Here is a 24,015-nt window from a genome sequence, read left to right as displayed (position 1 = left end):
TCGTATTCATGTGCGCTTTTTGACTAACATGCAAATATTAGATTAATCCTAAACCTGTTTAATCTATGTTGGTTGAATATTAATGCACAAATAAATCTATTATTGGCGATCACTTGAATTAAAATCATGTTAACCTAAACAAGATTATTAATTATCTTATTAAGCGTGATTTCAAGTACAAATTACCTTTAAACATGCATAAAAGGCGTGATCAAGAAATAAAAATAATATATAACATCAAGCAACATGATAATTATCATAATAATCATAACAGTTATGATCATGTTAATAATAAAGCTTAAATATAATAGCAAGATCGTAGGCATGATACTAACAAGATTAATAACAAATCCTAGTATGTCACTAAGCATTAAAGATCAAAGCTTTAAACCTAACATGGTACTAACATGATATTAGAAAAGAGTAAAAGGCACCCTAAACATGATACTAGAAAGCAATAATAACATCCTAACATGATGCTAGGAATTAATAAATAATAAACATGCTTTCTACAAGAATAGAGCAATAAGATTACATACTTTGATGCCTCGTACCTCTTTCTAATAACAAAATACACGCTTTAGTAACTTCAAGGAAAAGTATAAAATCAAAGAATTAAATTAAATAAAGATTAAAAAGTTTAGACTGGATTTGGGACCAAACCCTCATAAAAGTATAAACCTTTCACGTCTAGGGCGAAGGCAACTTCGAACTTGGTTGGGTGTTTCTAGATCATGTGTATGCGGAATTGTGTTTGTGAAAAGCTAGAGAGATGAGAGCTTAGAGAGAATTTAGAAAATAGATTGATTGTTGATTGTAGATCCTAGATTCGAAGATGAATAAAAACGGAGGTTCAGGACCCTATTTATAAGAAAACAGTCCGAAAATAGGTAGAATTTGATTAGGAATAAAACTCCACGCTGTCGCCGCAAAACTGACTTGTCACTTAGCAACAAGCTCTGTCACGTGGCGATAAGGATTGTCGCGTAGCGACAGGCCTGTCGTTTGGTGACAGCTTGGATTCCTACGCGCTTTCAAACACGGATTCCACTTATCAATCAAAATTGACTTGTAAAGTCTGTATGAAAACTGAAATCGTATTCTTCATAAAATAATATTTTATTCCAAGTAAAACTTATCAAAATATAATTATTAATTCTAATTTTATTAGGACTTAAGAGAACCTTCTAGAGAATTCTAGAAAACTATAATTAATTCTAATAACTTTAGGAATAATAATTAACATTGGGCCCTCCCTTGGATGATCGGGCCGCATGTAAAGATCAACCGGGCCCAGTTTAGTATTTTGGCCATAACTTCCTCATTATTCATCGGAATTGGGCTTATAATATATCGTTGGAAAGATATTTGCAAGCTCCATCCAACTACACTATTATTGGACCCTTATCTTGGACCAAATTAAAATGGATTGGCTATTTTCATAAAATAGAGTTGTTTTTCGAAAACAGATAGAAAGAATTTTTAATTAAAACTAACTGCAACACCTGACCTTTCACACTTTCACTTTATTCTATTATCATTCGACGCAAAAGGTATTCATCACTGGGTTTGGTTTCGGGGAGACACAAATGGGTGTCTACAGTGAGAGTTCCGGGTTAACCTCTTAGGAAACCCTCACAAGACCTCACTCGTCCTCATTGGCAACTTTGGGGTTTTAAGGGCTTGTTGTAGCTAAAAACAACCGTGATTCCTACAAAAGTGAGTTAGTGTATACTCTTGTCTCCTCTCTTTTTCTTTTGTTTGTTTGAATAAGCTCATCATTTTTCCCACACTTGTTTTGGTTTTGCTCGAGGACTAGCAAAAGTTAAGCTTAGGGGTATTTGATGAGTGCCATTTATGACACTCATTTGATGAGTATTCAGGTTGTTTTTACCTAAATTTCATAGCTTTCTTCCTTAATAAATGCTTAGTTATTTGCATTTTCTCTTTGTTTTACCTTTTCGTGGTTGTAGGTATTGTACGAGGTTTAGTTCTTGTTATTGGTGGCCAACTAAGTTGGAAGATGCGTTTGGAGAAAACTTATAGCATTGGGAAAGCTAAAGATGCAAGGAAGTGGATGCTCCAAGTTCTATCTCTTGCTCTCTCATGAAAAATGGTGTTGAACCCACCGTGTAGGCCCTTGCAAAATGCCACCACCAATGTTCATCAAGTGGAGCTCACGAAGACCCATTTGCGAGCGCACGAGGCATCAAAGAAGTCGAAGAAACCCAGAAGAGCGCAGGCTCGCAGCCCCCTTGCGGTGGCACGCATGGCCCGTGCGCGGGCGCGCACCCCTGCCCATGCGGGCGCTCCTCCCTATATCCTGCTTCGCTCGATTTTGTTTCCGTGCCTTTTATAAATACCTCTCTTAACCCGATTTTTGTAAGAAGTTTTAGAAAGAATTTTGATGATAATTTTAGCTTAGTTGAGAGTTTCTCTCTCTAGTTTTAGGATTAGTTTAGGAGTAGATTTAGAGAGAGAAAGTAAGAGATTTCAATGGTGATTTGAGATTGATGATACAAGGGTGACAATTGTGTTGAAGATCTTCTCTATTATCAATGAGCATTTCTAAATCTATCTCATCTTATTACTTTGTTTAATTTCATGTTTGTTTGATTTGATTTTGATGTTTGATTCTTGATTAGTGTAATTATTCTTCATATTTTGTTAATTCTTGATTTCTTTAGTTGTTTGTTGATAGATGATGATTCTTGAATAGTTGTTTGGCTAGGGATTGGGTGAAACTCGTATGATTGATTGATTGTGATTAATTTGGGAATTGTGTTGATTGATTGTTGAGATTAAAGTTATTAATGTAAGTTTGCATGTGTGTAATTTGATTAGCCCTTGAGAATTATGCTAGATTGCATTGTAATTGCTAATGACACGACCCATTAATTTAGGAATTGCGATTGGTTTGGATTGTGATTCTCCTAGTTTGTTATTCATAGAGACCACTAGCTTAACGATTAGAAAATAGCTCTTTGATTCCAATTGATAACTCTGATCATTAGTCTTCAAAACCATTGATTGGCATGTTCTTCCCAAATTGTTGATCCCCATTCCTTAGTGTTTTATTTATTTGGTTGTTTGTTTTGTTAGTTATTATTGTTACCTCTTTACCTTCAACTTCGACCTAGTTTAGGCGCCCTCAAAAGCACTTGAACATAACCGTTCCTTTGGGTTCGACCCTTGACTTACCTCTACACTTGTATTTAGGTTTGTTAAGTGTTTATAAATTTTGTTATGCTTAGGAAGGATTAGTCAATGACCCATTTTTCCCCTCGTCAGGAGGGGATCATTTCCTTCCTCCCAAGCTTCCCCAAACCGCTACACTCATGCCACATAGACTCAACCCCGCCACGCCACGTGGCTCTTGCCTTGCGCACCAAGGCGTGCCCAGCTGGCGGCCTAGTGCGTGGCTAGGCCTACTGCGTGCGCGTTGTTCGTGCGGGCTGGTCGTAGCCTCGGCCCTGCAAGCCATGCACATATGCGGGCTGCTGGCCGTGGCCTGCTGCTAGGCGTGATAGCACGTTTGCGCATTGCTAGCTGCTAGCTGCTAGCCGATGCGGGCGCTAGTGCTCCTACTTGCTGCGCGTGCTAGCATGCTTGCTAGTATTGCTAGCATTGGCGTGCTAGCACCGTTTTCCCCTAGCACTCGGTTTGGTCAGGGCATTCCGATGCTAGGGGTATTTTTGTAATTGTTGATTAATTAATTGATTTTTACCGTCTCGTCTTTTATTTATTCGACTCAATTTGCGACACTCGGTCTCGACGCTCCTAGCTCGATTTCCGACGTCAATATTCATAAAACTCGAGCGACTCGTTCATTCCTTTCGAAATAATTCGTCATGACGGATCGTTAGTTGCTTGGGTGTGACCCGAAGGGTTCAGGTAAGATTAAGCTATAATATTAATTATAGATTAATATTACTGATCGGAAGTGGCCTCTAAGTAGGCATTCCGATCACATGACCTCATTGAATAAATAGCTTTCTAATATTTTTGAACCCTCTATCGTAATAATACACTTGTTTGAAGGACACAATTCTTATCAATCTCCCACTTGTCCTTCCGGACAAGTGCGGTTTTTTGTGTATAGCCTATTTCCTATGTCACTTAATGTCTCTTCATGAACTATAAGGTAAGATTATCGGTCATCATTATTATTATGTCCAGAAGTGTTTCTCGAAATCTGAGTTCGACTGTTAATAAACAAATGATTTCTTAAAATCCACATGAGCACGACCATGCATTTTACAGTCTTGCTTTTTGAGAGGCCTTGTAAACAACAAAGACATGTTCCCTATGGTTAATAGGGGAACATTCCCAGTCTTGTATTGTCAGATTCTCTTACTAAGAGGACCTAGCCTCCTGAGTGTTGCCATTATAATCCCCATGTACGGCAGATGTTTGACGAACATCAAAGCGGACTAGTACTTAGACAAAAGAACTTACAATACTCATGGTCGAGGAAAGAGGTTCTGACAGCAATAATGAGAGGTATACTTATGACGATTTTTAAATCTCTTAAAGTATTCTCATAGGTCGTTCCAATATGGTTCTAAACCAATACTTGTGCAAATGATTTATGACAATCATGTCCTTGTAGCACAAGAAACGGTGCTATAAATAAAACTACACACTAATCTCAAGTTGTCATTAATTGTCTATCATTTAAATAACCTCTATTAGGGATAATTTTCGATTATAATATTCAATGTTCACTTAATAAGTGTTTCTTTCTCCAAGATTGGTCTTGATACCCTATTTTTTAATATTCTCAAAATCTAATGGACTCAATATTTAATCCTAAACCACAATTAAATATAAACGGAGTGATAAAATTGCATGAAATTAAATTACTCCAAAACTTGAATGGTTCATCATAGTGTCTTACAACAAAATGTTCAAAATTAATTAAAACACTAATTAAGGAAATCAAAGCCAATCACCAACGTGCCTGATTCCCATTGCCTCAACATGCTTGTTATGCTTCACTTGAGGCAGAGGTTTAGTAAGTGGATCGGCTACATTGTCGTTCGTTTCAACTTTACAAATTTTGATTTCATCCTTTGACTTCCATTCCCTTATCATGTGAAATCGCCGCTTGACATGTTTGACCTTCTGATGTTCCCTTGGTTCTCTGGCCTGAGCAATAGCTCCATTGTTATCACAATAGAGGGCTATTGAACCCTTGATGGAGGGTACAACATCAAGTTCACCAACGAACTTATGAATCCAAACAGCCTCCTTAGCCGCTTCAACGGCTGCCAAGTATTCGAGTTCAGTTGTAGAATCTGCAGTTGTGCTCTGCTTGGCACTCTTCCAACTAAACGCTCCTCCATTTAGACAGAACACGTATCTAGATTGTGATTTGAAATCGTCTCTGTCTGTTTGGAATCTTGCATCGGTATAACCTTCAACAATTAATTCATCTGAGCCACCATATACCAGGAATTTATCCTTGTTCCTTTTTCAGGTACTTTAGAATATTCTTGGTCCCAGTCCAATGCGCCTCTCCTGGGTCTGATTGGTATCGGGTCATAACACTCATGGCATACGATACATCTGGCCTAGTACATATCATGGCATACATGATCGATCCAATAAGTGAAGCATATGGAATCTGATTCATCCTTTCTCGCTTATCAGGTGTCTTTGGACTACTTCTTGCTTAGGGTTATGCCATGTGACATGAGTAGGTGCCCTCTTTTGACCTCCTCCATGTTGAATTGAGCCAGTACCTTATCAATGTAAGTACTCTGGCTCAATCCAATCATTCTTTTAGATCTATCCCTTACACGCTTTTTAAAAATAAACAATGAATATAGAAAAGTGGCCATAATTATTGACTTACAACAATGCAATGGAAATTGGAGTAGGTAACCGCAATAAATTAAACGCACCAAGTTATTTAAAAATTGTTGAACAAAGATAAACATGTTTAGGCATGATTTGTCTTATTTATGTATTAAATTAAACGCACTAAGTTTTTTATCAATTATTTGAAGTTAATAATTACTATCCGAAGTAACAATCTAAACATTCGACTATCACTATCCATCACTAACAATCTAAACATTTGACTTCAACTGTGGTCCATATACTAGATCGAATATTTGCGAAAAATAGGGCAACAACTACGTAAAACTTGTATTTACTAGTTCCTCTTCTTATTTCGAGTAATATGGTGAACATTTTTTTAAGGCATTTTGCAAGTGGTATTATTGCAGTAATTACCCCGAGCACCTGCCGCCATTCGGCCACCGCCCTACAGGCAGCCACCGCTCACCAAAGGTGACGCCACCTACCCTTATTCCTTCCTTAATCATTGATTTTGAATTTTATGAATTTTAATACTAATTATTAGCTACTACTACTAATTTAAGTACTACTACCATACACTATTGTTATTTTCACTACAAGAAATTAGCAATTTTGCGACACCCAAAATTTGTCGCAAAAAGTAGCTAAAACTATCGCAAAAAATAGTTATGATAGCCAACTATCGTAATGGGTTTGTCATAATTTGATATGTCGCAAAATTTCATTTTTATTTTTACGACGGTTTGACTGTCGTAAAAAATAATTACAACGGTTTGATTAATTTCAACGACAGTTTTAAATTCTGTCTCAAAAAAAAAAAGCTTACTACAGCCTATAACTGTCGCAATTTATGACGCTCTTTAAAACTGTCTAAAAAACATTTTTAGCGTCAACTCGCCGTCGCAAAAAGCCATCGCGAAAAAAAAAAAATAAAAAAATAAAACCCCCAACCCAACTACAACAACCTTACTTCACACTCCTTCACGGCTTCACTCACAATAACCCATAACAACCATCCCCGCCCTTACGAACCACCACCCACTGCCACCACGAACCACCTAAAACCACCAAATTAAATTCAAAAATCACAAATACCCACAAACAAACACTAGATCTGAAATTAAACCCAAAACTAACAAAACTTATGACGATTAAAACCAAAATAACAAAATATGACCATTAAAACCAAGAAATCGACATCAAAAGTAAATGACGTAAATAAACTAAAATAACCAAAAATCAAAATTAATTAAAATTAACAAAAAAATTAAAATTCCAACCAAGAAATATCGAAATTAAACGAATAATTTGGCACTATCAACCTATTAGGTGGAGGGTAAAGGGTCTAAAAGGAAAAGTGTCCTTCGAACAAGTGTATTATTCCGATAGAGGGTTGGGAACTAATTATGAAGTTAATTATTCAGTGAAGTCAAGTGATCGGAAAGTCGGGCTAGCTGCCATCTCTAATCAGTGAGATTATTTATATTAATCTCACAGCTTTATTAAACTGAACCCAACAGGTCACACCTAAGCTTCCAACCTGAAGGATTTATGTCTTCGTCAAGTGCAATTACTAGATATATAATGGATCAAATTATGGAGATAATTAAGTTCGTTCTTTTGGGTCGTCATTATCTGTTGCTAGACGTGATCAATGATCTTTGGGCTAGTCAAATAGTCTAAAGCCTAATAGAACGGATCCTATAAGGTCACACAAAAAGGGTGATGGATTGAACACAAGAAAGAAGTCCGTTATTGGGTCTCATGGAGTGGTCGACCATATGGGATTGAAGAGGGAATAGTTTGGGCTTCGTTTTGGACTCTAATTATACATATGATGTATAAATAGAGGCCTTACCTAGGGTTTGATATACAACAAAATTAGTAGTCAATTGAGAATAGACTTTCTAGCAACCAAACCCTAAAGCCTCACGCACATACTCTATCATCTTCCCTCATGTCCGCACATGCCGGTAGTGCGTGTGGTGCACGGGGGTGCACGGTGGTGGTTGTGGTTGTTCGTGGTCGGTTTCGCCTCCCCTCTCCGTAGAAGGTGGTTCGAAGTGTTCATGCCCAACTACCTAGCAGTAGTGGAGGTTCAATCCTATCCGGTGGACTAAGTGGAGGAGCAACGCTTGGGGCTCTATTTTCTGCCTAATTGGCAGTCAATCGCTTGTGGAAATCACTCGTCAAAGGTAAGTGTTATGTGATTCTTTATGTGTTATGCTTGTAGATCCTGTTTAGGTGCAAACAAAAATGATTCGTGAAATTCCGCATTAAAGTACTTAAAACCCTACAGTACCAGTCAACCTCTTGCATTTACGCATATTGATCATAATTCTTTGATGTCCACAAATTTTAATTCAATTAAGAGGGAGAATAATTTTATTATGGTTCAATATTTATTTTAAATGGAGATTTAAAGATTTGGAATTGCTTAAATGTTATATAAAGTGCTCAATTATTCCTAGCAAAATCCGAATTAAACCCCAAGCCCTAATTATTTTTCGAAAATTTTGTAGTGTTATGAACCCTAATTTTTCGAATTTTAATGTATTATTTATATATGATTTGATCTAATTATTAATGCATAAAATTGTTGTGTGTGATTAATTAATTCATGTAAAAGAGTTTTATGTAAATTATAGATTAAATTGTATGAAAAGTCCCAAATTAATTAAAATTGAGATTTTGGATTAATTGTTTTTTTATTAGGCGTAAAAGAGTTTATGTTTAGTTTAATTAGATCACCATATTAATTTTACAAAAGTTGTAAAATTAATTTAACAAAAAAAAAAAAAAAAAAAAACAGGTTTTGGGAGGGAGCAGCCACGGCTGGGTGGCAGAGCCACCTACTGGTGGGCCATGGTGGCTGCTCCGGTGGTTGGGTGGGGCGGGAGGGCAGTAGGGATGGCGAAGAAAAAGGAGGGGCAGTACGGAGATGCTTCTCAGGCTTGTTGCGTGGCAGGCACTTTGCCAAGCTGCACAGCTTGCCATAGTTGTGGTAGGGCTTCGGCCTGGTTGCGGCAAGAGCTGCAGCGGTGGCAGGCGGAGTGCTTAGTCACGAAACAACAGCTCAGGTATTTTGGGGTGCGGTGGTGGCTGGATGCTGCAAGGGTAGCACGTCCTTGCTGTTGCCATGCTAGCTGCGTGGCTGGCCTTGTGGCTTGGCTACGCAAGCTACTGCTGTTAAGGCTGGGTTTTGGCCTCACCGTGGTGGCTGGGTTGCGAGCCTGGCTGCAGCAGCGGCAGTGACCTGGCTATGCAGCAAGCTTAGTCACGATCAGCCCTTGTTTTTCAGAAAAAAAAAATTATTAAAATTATTTATTTATTTTAATTTTAGATAAAATATGATTTTATCTAACATAATTTTAAAGGCTAAAAGATAATTTTAAATTATATGATATTTTCAAATTATAAAATTTGTTTTAATCTTTGAAAATATATTTTAAAAGGATAATTGAGCACGATTCCAAAAGATAAAGATTGACTAAATAATGTGATGATCCCATAATTATTTTAGGATATAATTGATTTTAATTTTGTGATTAGCTAGTTATTAGGATTGAATTTCCTAATTTGTTAGGATAATCTTTGAGGATAAATATAATTTATCTTTTAAGATCAAAATAAGATTTGATTCTATCTCATGGCTAATTTAAAATATATGATATTTTATTGATGGTCATGAATAATATATGATATTATCTAATTGTAGTAATTAAAATATGAGATATTTAGGTGTCGTGTTTCCTTAATTATGAACATTTGATTTTGTAGTTTAGGAAAGCATGATGAGTGATTTATTATGTGGCAATTTTATAATATATGATATTATGTTGCTATATAATGACTAGTGTGGCCCAGTAGATTGCTAAATACGATCTGCGCATCGTGATGTATTTTTGTAAACTAAATTACAGTCTACGTACCGATAAAGTATTTTTGTAATTTTATTTATTTTATTTAAGTAGTAAATAGAATAGAGTAGAATTACTGGTTGCAGGTAGTCCATGAAGCCCATGAAGTGAAGGCCCAAGGGAGCAAGGTGGATGATATCCATGAATGCTTAAGTGGGAGCATTTACTTTATTAGTTTTCTTAGGATTAGGGGCCATGCTATGTCTTGTTTATGCATTCAGTATATTATGCATGTTAGATTTTATTGATGTTAATGATGATGCGCTAGAGTTCACTAAATTAATCATAACATAATAAATCTATGTCCCGGTAATATTGAGATTGCTTTTCCAACTAGACACCCAACAATCCTTAGATCGTGAGTGATGGGGCCTCAGCAGAGTGTCACTTGTTATCTTGGGTAATTTGGGGTAGGTCACGTTCTACACATTTAGTTGGTTGTGCTCAACTAGGTTACCTAATGAGTTTAGAACCTTAAAGCAAAGGGTAATAATTAAACATGAGATGGTTAATTATTCAACCAAGAGTTGCAAGAATCGCAATCAGTAAAGAGTTTACTCACCTTAAAAATTTAATGCTTGATGGTAGGGCCTCAGTCCGGTCAACTATTACACGAATAAAGGATCTTTGAATCACTTAACTCATTTGGGAAACATATTATGAATAAAGTGTTGAAGTAGCCTATAATTTTAATTTAGGTACTTCAAAGATAAACATAATTTAATTTTGCGTTTATTTATAAGTAATACTTCGTTCTAATTTTATTATTATATAATCTCCTCGATTGAAAATAAAGTTGAGAAACGTTCTCAAAAGTTTAAAAGATAATCCATAAACCTATATTCCAATTTTTCTAAGATGGTTTTAAAAGGCAAGTTTTAGAAACCTATGTCACATGTCTAAGGTTGGTTTTATTTAAAATGTTTGAGTAAAATGCCAACACCATCTTCATTTTGAAAAGTGTTTCAAAGGTTATTATGAGATGGGAGGTAAAGATCCTCTAAGAGAAAGTATAAAAGTCCAATAAAATCTCTTATCTTCAATATGATTAAAAATAAGAAAGTGATTGGAAATCTTTATGATCAAAAGTTGATCAAATGACATTATTTTTCATCCATTTCATACAGAGTTAAATAACTGACTAAACTCCAATATGAATAATGAAGGAATAGATTTAGCAAAATCATGAAAAGTGCATAAAAGTTAAGCAAAGCATCATTTTGAACCTAAGAGAAATGTTCTAAGTGGCTCAAATATAAAGGTTTTAAGAATATATGAGGATTGCATTAAGAAGTTATAGGCTAAGAAATGCAAACAAGTTGCTACTTCTCAAACCTAGAACTACTTACATGCTAAAATTTGTTATGAACAACAAATGTTTCAAATTAAATGGACCAACTCCAATTGATTAGAAACTACCTCATACAATTGGAAGGTAAAAGAATGGAAATGTTTTAATTAAAGAAGTATATTATAAAAATTGATTTGGCATATTACTACTTCCAATCATTATTCAAGGGATATAATTTTAAGATAAGCTACACAACTAAACAAAACTACATATGTCAAATCAAAATGTAGCAAAGGCTTCATATGTGATATGGATAAAGTCTTTCTACAAAGCAAGGAATGAAATTTGTATTAAATCATTTAATGCACGTTTAAGTCCTATATAGAGCACGGGGTACTACTACATGAGTCATACTTAGCACAAAATGTTTGTTGCTCAAGTAGATGCCCTTATGTTCTAAAAGGTCAAGTGGGAGTAGTGTAAATCTCAAAAGAGTTCGAGAAAAGAAACAAACAAACATGGTTCAAACCATGGTTGGTTAACCCTATGATAAATATGCCTCTTCAAAAGGCAAGTGGGAGTATAAGCTAATTTGAAAAGTTCGAGAGCCTTGAAAGAGTTCAAGAAAAGCTAATTCGATAATCTTGAAGAAACTAGAGAAATAATCGAATAAAAGCAACATTATGGGCATGATTCACCTCATGTTACAAATGACAACACGTGGTCTCATTAATTGTAATGGGAATAATAACCATGTGTCGAAGGTAGTACATTCCAAGTGCACATCCTCTATTGTCGTTTCTCATTGAGACTAAACAATGTTGTTGTATAAGTTTCAATTGTTGCATAAAAAACCCATAATAATGACTAGCATATGTAAAAATTAGCCAGAGAAATATGATTTCATATTGACTAAGAGTTCTAAAATATTTATTTTGGAACATGATGATTATGCAAGTAATGAAGATGATTTGACAAGTTATAACTCCAAGTGGTTTAAAAACTATGGAAATCTTAAATAGATTTTAAATCTGTAACCAAGTGTATGGCACTTGATTAATTTGCCTCTTTGGGTATGACTCATTATAAGCAAAACATACAAGAAAGAAATTTTTTTTCTAACCAAAGAAAAGACTTGTTAAAGGGTTCAACAAGTTCATAGTATTACTACGATGAAGCCTTCACATTAGTCATGTTGCCAAGATCTATTAAAGATATTTTAGTGATTTCTACCTTATGAGATTTGGTAGATGGATTTCAAAACACTTTCTTGAAATTGTTCATGAAAGAAGATTTGTATACGATACAATGACAATAGTTTTGAAAATCTAATAATCCTAAGGATGTATAGGAGGTTCATTTATGGATCAAATAAAGCATCATGGAGTTCGTATTCTTAATTTTGTGAGTTAATCAAAATTTTTTGATGTTCTCATAAAATGAAGATGTTATGTATACAAGATGTTTAGTGGGAGCTATGAAGTCTTCTTGGTCTACAAAGAGCAATTATTCATTGCTTGAAGAGTTAAGTAATGGCTAATGCATTTTGTATGAAAATTTTTGAAGAGGAAGATGAGTACAGTTGGGAGTCAAGATCTATTGAGATAGGTCTCGAAGGATGTTTGAATTTGGTTAAGAAGCTTATATTGATAAGATTCTTATGAGATTCAACATTATATTGAAAAGAGTTTCAATCCCATATAACATAGCACATTGCTTAAAGATTCAATGCTTTGAGAAAGGTTGATGAAATTAAGGTTTTGAGTGATGCTCCTTATGCATTTTGCAAAGGATGCATCATGCATGTCATGGCCTATACTCGTCTATTTGATTCACATGTTTTAAGAACAAGTGATGATAGATTTCAATAAAATCCAATGTAAACGTTGGAATACAATTAGAAATTTCTGATTCCTAGTAAAATGATGAAGGAAAGTTCTTAGTGTATGGAGATGAATATTATTATTAAAATTTAGAAGTTGCAAAATTCATATTTATGAGAATGTCTCATGAATTATATTTACTAAACTCCTTCCATAACCAAGGTATGAAAGTCACACTAAGGTTCTTGGATTGAAGCAACTTATGTAATTTAAGTTGTATATGTTTTGAGAAAACATATTACATAAGTAATACATCAACTTGCAGAATTATGTTTATCAATTGAAACAAAGTTTCAATCTTATTTAATTATGGTTTTTGAAATTAAATAAAATATCCAAAATAATTTTGAATTGATGGGCTCATCAGGTTGATGACCTGGTGAATGAAACCCCACAGGTGAACAAAATTCATACATTATTTAAGTTCCTAGTTCGAAATCATTAAATTGGACATAAATGATTTCAATAAATGGACTAGCATGTAAGATTGATTGGATAGCGCAGTTTCATGGGCTATAGGGGCATAGTGATGCTCGGTCAATCACATGGATATGCATGAGTGATGCATGATCGAACTATTAACCAACTTTGAAGTTCAAGTATAGAGCTTCCGGATATATTAGTGGATTCCTCTGACATGAGTGGAACACCGATCCCATTCAATGATTGATTTAACTGTGGTACATTCAAACGTTTACCCGTAACTGGAGATTATAAAGGATGTTTCCTGGTTACTTCAAGATTTGAGTGAGAGCTTTGGTTGCCACAAGATTGGATTGAGTCTACCTATTTAATTAGGAATGTGTCATCGTGCCTTGTAGAGGGAGAATTAAATGAATGCGTGGCCGCACTCAAATGCATTACTCAGTAATCATTTGTTTTGTAATTCTAACTCAGATTTTAAGAAATGATTTATAGATAATATGATCTCAACATGTGATGCAATCATATTAACAAATCGACACATAATAACTTAAGGAATTTGAATATTGCACACTTGTCTCAGACAAGTGGGAGATTGAAGGATTTATGTCTTCGTCAAGTACAATTACTAGATACATAATGGATCAAATTATTGAGATAATTAAATTCGTTCTTTTGGGTCGTCATTATCTGTTGCTAGACGTGATCAATTATCTTTGGGCTAGTCAAATAGTCCAAAGCCCAATAAAATGGATCCTATAAGGTCACACAAAAGGGTGATGGATTGAACAAAAGAAAGAAGCCCATTATTGGGCCTTATGGAGTGGCCGGCCATATGGGATTGAAGAGGGAATAGTTTGGGCTTGGTTCCAAACTCTAATTATACATATGATGTATAAATATAGGCCTTGCCTAGGGTTTGATATACAACACAATTAGTAGTCAATTGAGAATAGACTTGCTAGTAACCAAACCCTAAAGCCTCATGCACATACTCTCTCCTCTTCCCTCCTGTCCACACATGCCGATGGTGCGTGTGGTGCACGGTGGTGGTCGTGGTCGGTTTTCTCCTCCCCTCTCCGTGAAAGGTGGTTCGAAGTGTTTATGCCCAACTACCTAGCAGTAGTGGAGGTTCAATCATATCCCGTGGAATAAGTAGAGGAGCAATGCTTGAGGCTCTATTATCTCCTTAATTGGGAGTCAATCGCTTGTGGAAATCACGCGTCAAAGGTATGTATTATATAATTCTTTATGTGTTATGCTTGTAGATCCTGTTTAGATGCGAACGAATATGATTCGTGAAATTCTGCATTAAAGTACCTAAAACCCTACAGTGGTATCAGTTAGCCTCTTGCATTTACGCATATTGATCATAATTCTTTGATGTCCACAAATTTTAATTCAATTAAGAGGGAGAATAATTTAATTATGGTTCAATCTTTATTTTTAAATGGAGATTTAAAGGTTTGGAATTGTTTAAATGTGATTTAAAGTGCTCAATTATTCCTAGCAAAATCCGAATTAAACCCCAAGCCCTAATTATTTTTCAAAAATTTTGTAGTGTTATGAACCCTAATTTTTCGAATTTTAATGTATTATTTTTATATAATTTGATCTAATTATTAATGCATACAATTGTTGTGTGTGATTAATTAATTCATGTGAATTATAGATTAAATTGTATGAAAAGCCCCAAATTAATTAAAATAGAGATTTTGGATTAATTATTTTTTAATTAGGCATAAAAGAGTTTATGTTTAATTTAATTAGATCACTAAACTAATTTTACAAAAGTTGTAAAATTAAATTAACTCGAAAAAAATAAAGGTGTTGGTAGGGAGCAGCCATGGCTGGGTGGTAGAGCCACCTGCTGGTGGGCCACGGTGGCTGCTCCGGTGGTCAGGTGCGGCGGGAGGGAAGTAGGGATGGCGGAGCTAGGGGAGGGGCAGTATGGATATGCTGCTCGGGCTTGTTGCGTGGCTGGCACTTCGACAGGCTACACAGCTGGCCATAGCTGCGGCAGGGCTACGACATGGCTGCGGAAGCAGGTGCAGCGGTGGCTGGGCGGAGTGCTTAGTCACGAAACAACAGCTCAGGAATTTTAGGGCGCAGTGGTGGCTGGATGCTGCAAGGGTTGCATGTCCTAGCTGTTGCCCTGCTAGCTGCGTGGCTGGGCTTGTGGCCTGGCTACGCAAGCTACTACTGTTGAGGCTGGGTTTTGGCCTGGCCGTGGTGGCTGGGTTATGAGCCTGGCTGCGGTAGCGGCAATAACCTTGATGGGCAGTAAGCTCAGTCACTATCGGTCCTTGTTTTTCATAAAAAAAATATTTTAATTTTAGATAAAATATGATTTTATCTAAGATAATTTTAAAAGCTCAAAGATAATTTTAAATTATATGATATTTTATAATCTAAAAATTTGTTTTAATCTTTGAAAATATATTTTAAAAGGATAATTGAGCAAGATTCCAAAAGATAAATATTGATTAAATAATGTGATTATCCCATAATTATTTTAGGATATAATTGATTTAAATTTTGTGATTGGCTAGTTATTAGGATAGAATTTCCTTTTGTTAGGATAATCATTGAGGATAAATATGATTTATCTTTTAAGATCAAAATAAAATTTGATTCTATCTCATGGCTAATTTAAAATATATGATAATTGATGGTCATGAATAATATATGATATTATCTAATTGTAGTAATTAAAATGTGAGATATTTGGGTGTCGTGTTTCCTTAATTATGAACATTCAATTTGGTAGTTTAGGAAAGCATGATGAGTGATTTATTATGTGGCGATTTTATAATATATGATATTATGTTGCTATATAATGACTAGTGTGGCCTAGTAGATTGCTAAATACGATCTGCGCATCGTGATGTATTTTTGTAAACTAAATTATAGTCTACGTACCGATAAAGTATTTTTGTAATTTTATTTATTTTATTTAAGTAGTAAATAGAATAGAGTAGAATTACTGGTTGCAGGTAGTCCATTAAGCCCATGAAGTGAAGGCCCAAGGGAGCAAGGTGGATGAGATCCATGAATGCTTAAGTGGGAGCATTTACTTTATTAGTTTTCTTAGGATTAGGGGCCATGCTATGTCTTGTTTATTCATTCAGTATATTATGCATGTTAGATTTTATTGATGTTAATGATGATGCGCTAGAGTTCACTAAATTAATCATAACATAATAAATCTATGTCCCGGTAATATTGAGATTGCTTTTCCAACTAGACACCCAACAATCCTTAGATCGTGAGTGATGGGGCCTCAGCAGAGTCTCACTTGTTATCTTGGGTAATTTGGGGTAGGTCACGTTCTACACATTTAGTTGGTTGTGCTCAACAAGGTTACCTAAAGAGTTTAGAACCTTAAAGCAAAGGGTAATAATTAAACATGAGATGGTTAATTATTCAACCAAGAGTTGCAAGAATCGCAATCAGTAAAGAGTTTACTTACCTTGAAAATTTAATGCTTGATGCTTTATATTATGAATAAAGTGTTGAAGTAGCCTATAATTTTAATTTAGGTACTTCAAAGATAAACATAATTGAATTTTGCGTTTATTTATAAGTAATACTTCGTTCTAATTTTATTATTATATAATCTCCTCGATTGAAAATAAAGTTGAGTAACGTTCTCAAAAGTTTAAAAGATAATCCATAAACCTATATTCCATTTTTGCTAAGATGGTTTTAAAGGCTAGTTTTAGAAACCTATGTCACATGTCTAAGGTTGTTTTTATTCAAAATGTTTGAAAAAATGCCAACACCATCTTCAATTTGAAAATTGTTTCAAAGGTTATTATGAGATGGGAGGTAAAGATCCTCTAAAAGAAAGTATAAAAGTCCAATAAAATCTCTTATCTTCAATATGATTAAAAATAAGAAAGTTATTGGAAATCCTTATGATCAAAAGTTGATCAAATGACATTATTTTTCATCCATTTCATACAGAGTTAAATAATTGATTAAACTCCAATATAAATAATGAAGGAATAGACTTAGCAAAATCATGAAAAGTGCATAAAAGTTAAGCAAAGCATCATTTTGAACCTAAGAGAAATGTTCTAAGTGGCTCAAATAGAAAGGTTTTAAGAATATATGAGGATTGCATTAAGAAGTTATAGGCCAAGAAATGCAAACAAGTTGCTACTTCTCAAACCTAGAACTACTTACATTCTAAAATTTGTTATGAACAACAAATTTTTCAAATTAAATGGACCAACTCCAATTGATTAGAAACTACCTCATACAATTGGAAGGTAAAAGAATGGAAATGTTTTAATTAAAGAAGTATATTATAGAAATTGATTTAGCATATTACTACTTCTTGGATATGTGATATCATGTTTAGTTCACTCTCATTGAGAATGTGGTTGAACTAGATGAGGAAGTTATGGCTAAGGGAGAAAATCAACCTGTTTAGAAGCAAATGTTGCTACTTCACAAGTAGAATATACAAGTCTAGAAGCAAAAGTTGCTACTTTACAAGAAGAAGCTTATTTTCACCTTACCTAGTTATTGGCTAGAATTAAATAAATGTTATGTATTCTTGCCATTATCGAAATACCATTCAATGTTAGTAACGGCTAAGCATTGAAGATTAAAAAATATAGACTAGATGTTATTCTATGCTTTATTGACTCACGACGTGTTTTGAATAGCTAAATAGGTTAAAAATTCTATATGATAGAAATAATTAAACCATATATATATATACATATATATATATATATATAATGTCTTTATATGTCAAATGATTCGAATGAAAAATGAACATTGGATGCGGAAGATCCAAAAGGATGGACTTTCAATGTCATTAGATTATGAATTTATTGATATCTGTGAACATCATTCTAATTTGAAAGTTTTGACAAAGTCATCATTTAGAGAAATGATGATATGAACTCAAGGTTAAATACATATCGATGTAAGAATACCAAAGGTTCAAGGCTAGAGACGGACAATGAAACTTCATTTGTGACATGATCATCAGTGCTTAATTGAAGCATAAGTGTGAAAATTTTGAAAAGTTCAAAAGGTTCATTATGAAGTTCAGTATCGACTTGACAAGATAATGATTACATTACAATATTATTGTAATTGTGAAAGTTTGAGTCAAGACATTTACTTGGCAATATATATTCAATTTCTTGCGATATGATCGTGACAATGCGAATTCAAGCCAAGACGTTGTTAAACATCTAAGAGTTGTGAAATTGTTTTACTACAAACTCCGAAAAAAACCTTGTGAAGTGTCAATGAAAGGATTTATCAATCTATATAAGATATATTTTGATAATGGATTAAAATTATCTAACTTCCAATCATTATTCAAGGGATATAATTTTAAGATAAGCTACAAAACTAAACAAAACTACATATGTCAAATCAAAATGTAGCAAAGGCTTCATATGTGATATGGATAAAGTCTTTATACAAAGCAAGGAATGATAGTTGTATTAAATCGTGTAATTCACTTTCAAGTCCAATATAGAGCACGGGGTAAATTTTGAGTAAATCGTCTAAAAGGAAAAGTGTCCTTCGAACAAGTGTATTATTCCGATAGAGGGTTAGGAACTAATTATGAAGTTAATTATTCAGTGAAGTCAAGTGATCGGAAAGTCGGGCTAGAGGCCATCTCCGATCAGTGAGATTATTTTTATTAATCTCACAGCTTTATTAAACTGAACCCAATGGGTCACACCCAAGCGTCCAACCAAACTAAGGTGACGAATTAAGTCAAAGGCCTTAATACTTCAAACAAGAGGATACGTACTCCGATGTTGGATTCTAAGCTTAGTGCGTCGAAGCCGAACGATGAATGTCAAGTTAAATTCTAGGAATTAACGAGATGGTCAAATAAGTCAATCAACGAATAATAAAATCAAAATGCATATCCCTAGCCTTATATCGGCCTGGCCGTACAAGGGTTAGGCTAGCACATGCTTCCCCAAGCACCAGCAACCCGCAAGGGCTTGCAGTCTTGCGAGAACATCAGCATGGCACTGCTAGCAAGCCCGCATGCAAGCAGCTCACAGCAGGCCTGCTAGCACGGCACGCCAACAAGGTCGCTGTGAGTTGTGGCTTGTGAGGCATGTTGGCAACCTCGGCATGGCAGTCGAGCAACGCACAACTTCCTAGCAGCTCGCGTGGGCTTTCGGTGCGTACGTGTTGGCAGGAGGAAGTATTATTGGAGGGTTGTGAGACAAATAAAGGGTGTCTTACACTGACATTTTCGCAAATATGAGGAAAATAAAGTAAAACGGGGTGGTTTTTGGAGGGAAAAGTAAATTGTACAGTAAAAATGTAAACGAGATGGTCCCAAAAAGAAGAAAGTGACATTTTTAACTAAGGGCAAAAGTGAAAAAGTTTATTTCTTCCTCCAGCCTTATGAATGTCGAAGGGAAGAAGAACAACCATGAAAACACCATGCAAGTAGCTTGTAGAGGGCCTAAAATATTCATCATAGTTGTTTTAAATAAATGGTGGGTGTTGTTTACTAAGGATGTGTCGTTAGCGACACTGATAATGGCGCAATACTTGATTTGGTGAAGCATGGAGGTGACGCAGACGACTCACAATGCGACATTGCAGACGTTGAATAAGGTAAGTATAATAATCCAGCCTTAAAATGGAAAATGGGTTAATTAGGGGTTAGTCATAAAATCAAAATGAGAAATTAAATGTGGTAATTGTCTAATATAGCATGAGAAATTGATTAAAATTTATAGCATGAAAAATAGGAATTATAATTTATTTAATTGTTGTAAAATGAAAAATTTTGGATCATGTAAATTAGAAAAAAGAATTTGTTTAATTGCTGGAAATAAATTGTAAATGTTAAAGTTGAAAAGTAGGACATTTAATTTGTTTAATTGCTGGGCATGAAATAGTGGGAAATGTATGTAACTATTTTGATATACTTGGGAATTAGTTGTTGTATGTGTTTTGAAATTTTGATTGATGAAATGTGGTTGTTGGTGTAGTCAATAAGGAAAAATAGTATGGTTGGATGTCCAAGAAAAGTTGTTGGTTTTGGTTATGTTTGATACTTTGATTAATGGTTATTGTTCATTTTTGTTGATTAAAGTTATTGTTTATGTATTTTACTCAAGGTTATGATTGGTGAAGAGTCTTATAAGACTCCAAAGAAAGGCAAGAGTAGTGCGGCCATTTCAGTTGAGATAGAATAGTTTGTGAAAGTGGATTAAGTCAGTCATGACTAGAACTTGATGAATAATTTGGGGAATACGTGATATGCCTATTTTATATAGTGATTTACCCCTGTCCCTTGGTCATAATTAGGAGTATTTTTGGCTCTTTAGAGCCACTTTTATTACTAATTTGTGCTTTCTAGTATTTTCGTAGTCTTAGTTATGTTTTATAGGAAATTGCGTATTTGGAGCTTTTTCCCAAGTTTATTTGGAGCAACTACAAGCATTGGAGGAACACGACCATCTTTTGTAGCCCAGGGCCAGTTGGAGTCATCAAACCGGTGATTAAGGGCTCGACATATGAGAAGTCGAGGCTATGGACCGAGTGATTCAAGCCCTAAGGAGGAAACTAGCGTTTGGGCCAAGTTAATAGCCCAAACGGAAGTCTAAAGAAGAGCCCGAGGTTTCGCCCGTCCGGATGAGGCCTCGCCCGAAGGCGCGCCCGGCCGGACGGGGCGGAAGAGCAAAAGGGCATGCTTCGCCCTGTCTCGCGCCCGACCGAGAGCGAGAGGAGTTCAAGATTGAAAAAAAGCGGGCCCAGCCGGGCGAGTTGGCGCCCGACCGGGCGCGTGTCTTGAAGCTAGGATTCGACGTCTTTTTACTTCTATTTTAATCAGGATTTTTATGATTTTTATAAATACGTTTTAGTTGCTTTTGACACAATTATCTCATTTTCTTTAGTTTAATCTTCTCTTAAGCTTAAACTTCTCTCTTGTTTTCTCTCTCTACAACTCTTGGTTTAATTCAATTTATTATTTCCGTTAACTTTGGTAACAATTTCTTCCCTTTTTATTTCAGTAATTTATTTGCTTTGGTTCATCATGTTTTGCTTAATTGCTTTGATTTGTTTAGATTTAATTATGTGTGAGTAGATTATTTTCTAGGGTTGTGGGGATCCATAAATAATATGAAGGGGTAATTTATTATTTTTGATTGTCAATGCTTGATTAATTTCCTATTGATTGATTTAATGCTATGCAATTGGATTAGGCCTAGTTTAATTATATGAGTTTTGCAATATTGATTCGAGATTCGATAGATGAGAATTGATGTTTAGGCTTAGTTTCAATAGGCAGGTTAATTTATAAATGGTTAAGTCAAAATTCGAAAGATGTGATTTATTACCGGTAGATTAATTCTGTGATTATAATACGTAGCGAAATCCTTTTATGATCTGATTAATTAACGCATTGATGATTGATTATTGTGCTTTACTCTGGAATATAATTTATTGGTGAACCTATACCCTAGGCTTTTATTAATTGATTTTCTCCTAAAACTTGATCTCTTTAGTTTAATACTTTTCATATTAATAATTAATTACTTAATAATTTAGATTATTTAATTTAATTAAGAATAAATTGATTCATTTTCATGTGGTTCGACCCTTCTTCCCTATCTAATTTATTTAGAGGACTTAGGAATTACTTTTGATAAGGTGATACGACTTTATCTTGTCAAAATTTGGCGCCGTTGATGGGAAAACAATTTTATTTTTATTTCTGATTATTTTTGTAGTCTAGATTATTTCCTCTAGTCTCAGAGAACGAAAGTTCTTTGAGACAAATTTCTCATATTTGTTTGTTTAGTTCTGTGTTTATGCCTAGGGGTTCTGGATCAGGTTACATTCCATTCGATCCTGAAATCGAACGATCTTTTCATAGACAAAAGAACCTTTACAAATAGGTTCGAGACACTTCTGAAGGTAATCCACCTTTGGAACCCCCATCTGATTCTAGCGATTTGGAAGTTTCTTCAGAACCTGAATCAGAGATGACGACACCACCACCACCTCCTACAGCTCGCAAGCTTAGCTATTATTCGTAGTCGTCCCTGACGGATTTTCCACATCTTACTCCTACTCCGGCTCTTGATGGAGTACAATTCGAGATCAAGCCCCAATTCATCACGATGATCGAGAGAAAGTAATTCAGTGGAGCTAAGGGTAAAGACCTTAATCTTCACATTGCAGATTTATGTCAGTATTGCAATACCATTAGGCAAGCTGGGGTCATGCAAGACCAAATCAGGGAGATTCTTTTTCCCTTTTCTTTATGTGGAAAAGCTAAATTGTGGTTTAATGGTTTGAATAGAACTACACTTGGTATTACTGACTGGGAAACTCTTGCCTTAAATTTTTATAATAAATATTACCCTGTAGAAAGAACAACTTTACTAAGGAATGCAATTCAAAACTTTGCCCAAGAGCCAGATGAAACTCTATATGAGGCTTGGGAAAGGTTCAAGGATCTGCAGACAGAGTGCCCCCACCATAATTTATCACAATGACAGTTAATTCAAGCCTTTTACAATGGGCTTGGAAATATATCTAGAACAATTCTAGATTCTGCAGCTAGTGGGAGGTTTATGAATCTTAATGTTGATAATGCAGGTTAAGTTATCGAAGATATGACAATTCATAATTCCCAATATGGGAATCCTAGAGGGTTTGCTAACAAAGGAAAACATAATGTTGATTCCGTATCCTTTGTGCAGGCTTAATTAACATCTATTTGCTAGAAATTAGATAATCTTAGTACTGCTATTCATAATTCTGTAGCTAATGTTTCTGCGGTTAATAATACTAATGAAGCTTTTTGTGAAAATTGTGGAATTGTAGGACATTGGGAGCAAGATTGTAGGAGTTCCATGGAGCAAGTTAATGCCTTCCAGACCTATAGCCAAAATAACCCATACTCCAACACTTATAATTTGGCCTCCGGAACCACCCATATCTTTCCTACCGGAGTACCAATGTGAAAAATCCTCCATCTCCACAACAACCACAACAACAACCACCACCACAGCAGAAATATTACCATCCTTACTCTGGCAAGAAAACCCAATCACAACCCTTCTCATCTTCTAACCCTACTTTGTCAGAAATGAGAGCGATGTTATCAAGTATGCAAAAGCACATGGAGAGTAGGGATGCACAAATTGATTCAATCCTAGCTCGTAATAAAATATGGATAATCAAATTGCGCAGATTTCATCAACCCTACAAACCCGTCAGCAGAGAGCCCTACCATCACAACCAATCCACCCTACGGATCATGCTAACGCAATTACTCTAAGGAGTGGTTCACACTATGATGGGCCTCCTATGCCCAAGGATGGTGAACCTATTACTAATCCTGATTCCCTTGTACCAAGTGCTAATGCTACTAACCTTGTAGGGCTACAAGAGAAAACTAATCCTTCTAATATTTCTTTGCAGGGTAAATCTCAGGACAAAGGTGGAGATGTGAAGGGCCTAGTCATCAAACTTCCATTTCCAAATAGACATTTGAAGAGTAAGTTTGATAAGCAATTTGGTAAATTCTTGGAGGTTGTGAAAAATTTGCAGGTAACAGTTCCTTTCATTGATTTAATCACTCAGGTTGCTCATATGCTAAATTTATAAAAGATATTTTGACTAGGAAAAGGGCCTTTGA

At 35.2% G+C, this 24,015-nt stretch overlaps 1 non-coding gene across 1 annotated transcript; it reads right to left on the bottom strand.

Moving 5' to 3' along the window:
• Nucleotides 1–22,750: 22,750 nt before the first annotated feature.
• On the bottom strand, nucleotides 22,751–22,857 carry LOC145577231 (small nucleolar RNA R71). Its single transcript, XR_014098695.1, has one exon. It is a non-coding gene; the product is annotated as a small nucleolar RNA R71 (small nucleolar RNA).
• Between the last annotated feature and the right edge of the window lie 1,158 nt (nucleotides 22,858–24,015).

Source organism: Chenopodium album, chromosome 13 (genome assembly GCF_948465745.1).
Source record: "Chenopodium album chromosome 13, dcCheAlbu1.1, whole genome shotgun sequence".
NCBI classification, from domain to species: domain Eukaryota; kingdom Viridiplantae; phylum Streptophyta; class Magnoliopsida; order Caryophyllales; family Amaranthaceae; genus Chenopodium; species Chenopodium album.
Note: the sequence above shows the minus strand (reverse complement) of the source record. Positions and strands in the feature narration are given on the sequence as shown.